Source organism: Sinocyclocheilus anshuiensis, unplaced genomic scaffold (assembly GCF_001515605.1).
Source record: "Sinocyclocheilus anshuiensis isolate Anshui unplaced genomic scaffold, SAMN03320099.WGS_v1.1 scaffold419, whole genome shotgun sequence".
Lineage (NCBI taxonomy): Eukaryota > Metazoa > Chordata > Actinopteri > Cypriniformes > Cyprinidae > Sinocyclocheilus > Sinocyclocheilus anshuiensis.
In genome coordinates this window covers 1,253,239-1,259,238 of record NW_015548228.1, presented here as the reverse complement: position 1 = coordinate 1,259,238, position 6,000 = coordinate 1,253,239, and the positions used below count along the sequence as shown (strand labels likewise).

Genomic DNA, 6,000 nt, shown 5'->3' with positions numbered 1-6,000 from the left:
TAAATGAGAGTGACTCCTGGTTAACATGTATTAAAAGGGGTCATGTTTAGTCACTATTTAGTGTGGTATTGTTTGACAATATTCACTCATCTTGACAGTAAAATAGAGCCTTCTAAGTCAATATACTGCAGTATTTCCTCTCTCAATCAGTAGAAAGTATGGTTAACACCCGGTCATGCATGAAAAAAAAACTACCGTCATGTACCGTGAAACCGGTATAATTTTGAAAAATACCATGATATAAATTTTTGGTCAGACCGCCCAGCACTAGTGTGGAGAGTAGAGCTGCCACACGCAGTGTTCGTGAAGAGCAGAGACGCTACACACCGCAGAAAACGATGGCTATCACTGTCAATTTTTTACACTGAGTATAATACACAGTTCATAATGTTTCCTCAATCACACAACAACATATGTGCTTTCATTTATTTGCCACCCGTTTTCCTGTTCTAGATCTAGAGTATCAGGGCTATTTTCCACCAAACACTAGTGGTGTATTTATATCACACAAGTCCTAGCAGCTGGTCCATGGACGGTGACAGCCATCGCTGTATATATGTGTGTGTCTTGTTCGAGCGCTGTGTTTGCCACGCTCTTGTTTTTCCCATGCCCCTCCTCTGCCAATCATTGTGTGTGATCTGTAGGCAGCTAGAGTTCTGTGGTAATCGGGATCTTCTCTTATTTTCCCATATGCTTTTATCTACTCATCCCTCTTCTTTCTTGCTCTCTCAACACCTTTGTTTGTCTGTTTGCATGTTAAGTCAGTAGCATTAGTTTCTCTCACACACACTCCCCTTCATCTTACTATGTATCTCAACACTCATTTTCTTTTCTCCCGTCCCCTAACCCAAGGAGATGTGCACTGGGCAGTGACCGAGTCAAAAGACAAAAATCACACACATCACAAATTGTATTATCACTCTTGGTATGTAACTCTTGGTATGAGTTCTCTAGAGGTTTCACTATGACTACTGCAGGAAACTCAGAATGACTGCATTGATACAGCAGAAAATACAATTGTCAGTCCTGTTGTATACTGCTACATGTGGTTACTTATTTTCACACAATTTGGTTAAGTATTTGTAACCAAAATCACTCCCTTAAATGTTCAGGACGACCTTAAAGTGAGCTTAGTTAACCTGTGCTGTGTGAACAGAACCACACCAGAAAACCGGTCTGAGTGCATTGTCTTTTAGGGTTCTGGTAACTCACAGCGATGGTGACTTCTGAGGGTTTTTTTTAATTCAGTTGGTGTTGTTCACTGGAGCTGCTCCCATCAGTTTTGTGGTCTGGGTGAGACCCAAACATTGCAGTCTACACTTAAAAAAAAAATAAAAAAAAAATATATATATATAAAAATAAGTATTTGAAGTCATCATCCATTAATCAAGATTGGAGGTATAGGCTACATCTGCACCTTGACTGGACACATTTATTATACATTAGTCTTTCGGGTGTTGTGTAGGTTCCCCTGTTTGATTATTTATTTCAGTCACTGTTGCGACTGTTATCACAGCTATCGTGAGAATAAAAAATGGTCTTTGGTTACTTGTTTATACCAACAGTATTAACAAAAATAAAACAATAAAATGTAAATTAAGTAAACCCCAATTACTGACTGATGAGACACTATATAGCTCACTGGTACAGCAATTTTGCCACTTAATAGGCCAGAAATTGACACCTGCATTCTTCAGAACATTCAGTTCACACAGTTTAGCTTTGCAACCACATGCACACACATTCTCTTAATGAAGCTCTTGGTGATCTTCTGTATGAAAGTTAACCCCAGTAATGCTCTGATGGAAAGGTCACGGTTTGCCATTTCGAGACAGCACTGACCTGTTGATGCGATCCTATCTGCTTGTTAAGCTGTGATGTAACAAATAATGTTTCCGGGTCCAAGCCTCCACTCTGTTTCAGTTGAGAATCTTAACAGCCGTTAATGAGGACTATTTATTTATAGCACACATTTAATTTAAGCTTTCAAAAACTCACAATGTACACATTATCTTGGCTTACAGCATCCCAGTCACCAATATTTTTAATGATGCAGAAAAGATGAATCACTCTGTCTGGCCACCAGAGATTTCAGTATGGAGATAAAAGTAAGGATTATGATATTTTGGTGGTATTGCAGCAGACATTGAGTATATAATAGTACCATATGTTGTTTGCTTTTGGCATCTGATAAAGTGCTCGGACCTGGAAATGGTGACACGTGACATCAGTCATAAGCGGATCGCTGAGGTGTGTTTTCCATCATCTTTGTTGACAGTCGTCTTTTTTATTATTGGAAAGCTAAGAGGTTTAAAGGGATAGTTCACCAAAAATTGTCATTTACTCACCCTCAAGTTGTTCCAAACCTGTTCTGAGACTTGTCATAGCACTTGCATATTGCTCTTTTGTTGATTTTGATTGCTTCCATTGCTTTGGATAAAAGCGTCTGCTAAATGACTAAATGTAAATGTAATGTACGAGTAATTTTAACCTGGCTCTAGCTTCATTTGTTTTCAGATGTCTCTTAGTTTGATATTTTGCTCTCAAAATATCATTCAGACATTCAACTGTTGCTAAAATACAGCGCATTTGTGGCCACTGTGCATAAGACAAGGAAGTGAATGTGACAATAAAAAGCCCCTCTGCTGTCTTCCCATTTGGTCCTGAGCAGTTTCCACCTTGTGGCAGTAAGGAAGGGAATGTGCTAGATTACTCTCTCACCTTCACTTCCATGAGCACACTGATGCAGCACCAGCTGTCTAGGTCCCCACCCCCAAAAAAACCTTGGCTAGCCCATTACCACACCTTAATTTGGTAACACTTTTCCGCTTTGATCTCTCTGGCGCTTGTTGTTTCTCTGTTTAAAGGACTGACCTTTTGGCATCCAGCTGTAGAGAACGAAGGTCAGCAGGAACACGGTCACCTTATAAATAGTTTCATCATCAGCCACCACTGGCTGACACCTACAGTTATTAGATTTGACATTTCCATTGGTCACCGAGACCGTTCCTAGTGTGGTTGTCACTTTAAAGTGATTTTTGTTTCCCATGTATAAGCATAATAGTTTTTAGGCAAATCTAGAGAGCAGATGCTGTCTTATTTTCAGATTTTTCATGGACAGAAGTAGGTCTGCACGATAAATCGCATGCGATATTTAACGCGCCACCGCTGATTACAGAACCGGCTTTCTGACAAGATGCGCATTAAATATCGCATGCGATTTATCGTGCAGACCTAGACAGAAGCACATTAGATACTAGAAATGTGTGTTTATTCAAATTTTATTTACAAGGTGACGTGTTTTTGTAACACCGCCACTATGAATTTCCCATGCTTCAGTAATGCACAATATAAAATGTCAAATTTACTGTGATCTCATTCTCCTAGACTGAATTTCAGGTCAGTCTTAATGAAGCTGTCACAAATACCTACACATTGGAAATCCACTCGCTGCCCTGCACATCTCTGTCCTGTTTTAATTTAATCCCACCTTCCTCTCCCTCTCTCACTCCCTGCTATTACTATGTTGATAACATCACTCTCTATCACTCTTTTCTTGTGGGAGTGTATCTGTTTGGACAATATAACATTCTTTATGTTGTTTTAATCATTTTATATGAATTAACTGCCAGTTAGTGGATGTGTGAATTCACTGTGGTAATGTAGTGGATCAAAGAGACAGTGTGACCAGTAGAAAGCTGTAGAGATTGGCCAGTTTCTTCAGTTTGTGTGACGTTTGACTGTTCTTTTGACAGCCCAGGGTTTAAAAGCCAGGTTCGTATGGACATGTTTTCACTCCACTTGCACTGCTGTTGGATTCTTCGGCATTGTTGCTCGTCATCTGTCTGTTTTATTTTAGTGCATTCATCCGTTTGTCCCCACAAAACCCACCCGCCTCCCACGTCTGCCTGACACGCCATTCACGGGGCCGGTGATTGGCCCCGGGCCACGTTTGACTGATTCTGATTGGCTAATATGAAGGATTAAACAAAGAAAGCTCTCTTCATCAAGTTCTGTTTCTCTTGATCTAATGGTCTCCTGTTTGGGAAAGAGGAGTTCACCATTGCGATGTAAAGTGCTCCACTCAGCAGGAAGAGGTAATGTGAGGTCAGCTCAACGCACACTCTGTTTAGATGCTCCACCAGTCCTCAGTATGATGAAATGCTGTGTGTTGTTAGCAGAGGATGCTGCAGAGCCACTGCATTGCAGGCCTTTTGGGCTGGGCTTACTGCAGGCTCATCTGCACTGCTGATAAACCAAAGATCCTGGGACTTGCACTCTTTCGATGCTGCGGTCTGTCGTCTCGTCTGTACGCAGTGAGCTCATGTATCTTCTGATTAATTCTGTTCTACCGTCGGATTTTTTTAGAGGTACATGCGAGTCCCTTGCTGCAATTGGCCTTATGCTGGTTTTGATGTGGCCTCTGTGGCCTCCTCTGCTGACTATAAATACAAGAAAAGGAAATGATCGTTATCCGACGGTCTTGTTCCTTTTTTCATCCCTGTAATTTTAACGGAAGAACATGCACAGAAGTGTTTTGGATGTCCAGAGGCCCAAAGGGGATTTTGCACAAGATGAGCATTAGGGCTGGGTATCGATTCAGATGTTCCAATTCGATTCGATTTCGATTTTCAAGCTCTCAATTCGATTCGATTTTCAATTCGATTTGACTATATGAATGAATATAGATATAATACAAATCCTATATTTATAAAAAATTAACAGTGAACATAAGATTACAAATGGTTAATTAATAGGAAATTAAGAGCCACAAACCTGTATATTAAACACTTTTTATTTTAGGTACAGTTGGGTACAATAAAACAAAACCCAACTCTATATTTCAAATGCATACAATGAATAGACAGAATTTTGATGCAAGATGAAAAACTGATGCTGAAAATTGGACAAGTCAGAACAGGATCAGGTTATTTTATGTTTAAGACAAAACAAACATAAAATCTCACAGCATTAGCTGTAACATGGAGGCTGCAAGCCTATGAACGGTGTAGGAAAACTAATACTGGCTTCTGGGTGATAGTTCACCCAAAAATAAAAATTCTGTCATCATTTATGCATGTATGAATTTCTTTTCTTCTGTTGAACACAAAATATGATATTTTGAAGAATATGGATAACCAAACAGTTTTGGTCCCCATTGACTTCCATATATTTTTCTCCATACTATGGAAGTCAAGTCAATAGGGCCCATCAACTGTTTGGCATATAGCTTTGTTCTTGTCCACAGTATCTTTGTCATCATGCTTGCGAAATCTAAAATGCTTCCATACCTCTGACTTTTTATGTGAAGGCAGGGCTCTACGCTTACTTTTCTTTTTAGGAGCACTTGTGCTCCTAACTTAAAAAATGTAGGAGCACGTTCAAAATTTTAGGAGCACCTTCTAAACAATTATCCAAAATGTTATCAAAAAGTAGCCTTCCCATTACGAGGTGATATTTGACTCCTGATGATCGGGGCAGTCGCACTGGTGCTCCTAAAAAATGTTTATAGTCGCATGCAGTAGTTTTCAGTCGCGCTGTAGAGGCTGGAAGGTGGTGTTGACGTCGGGAACGCACCTGAATCCGCCATTTTAAGCAATGAATGAATGACGGACTCTCCTTTGTAACCTCGCGCAAGGCAAATAAGGGGGTGACATCTAGTGGATTAGACTAGTAATAAGATTAACGTAAATCTTATGTTCAATGTTTGTGGAAATAAATATTGAAACAAATCGATTCGTGGCCTTCGAGAATCGATATTGAATCGACCACATTTTAAAAAACGATATATCGAAAAATCGATTTTTTTTTGCCCAGCCCTAATGAGCATTAGTGCAGCTCCCCATGCTCTAATCATCTGGAGAAAACGTTTCCACGTTCTATCACCGCACACATATATATGCAATGAACTAAAGATTCAGTATAGATTATTTTAACATATGTAAAAGGAGAGATTGACCCACGTTCATTTGTATGGCCAGTAAGATACTGATTGTGTTT

General features: G+C 39.7%; 1 protein-coding gene across 4 annotated transcripts in view; it reads left to right on the top strand.

Annotated features, from left to right (window-relative positions):
- The window catches only part of LOC107654521 (G patch domain-containing protein 8-like), a 38,562-nt gene that overhangs the window by 12,233 nt on the left and 20,329 nt on the right, over positions 1-6,000 (top strand). For 2 of the 4 annotated variants that reach the window (XM_016441619.1, XM_016441621.1), the window contains one exon: positions 3,756-3,774. The exons of 1 other annotated variant lie outside the window; for it this stretch is intronic. The gene's annotated coding sequence lies outside the window, so the exon portion shown is untranslated. Of the gene's footprint in view, positions 1-3,245; positions 3,775-6,000 lie in introns of those variants that run through there. One more of the 4 variants, XM_016441620.1, reaches the window with a different exon arrangement.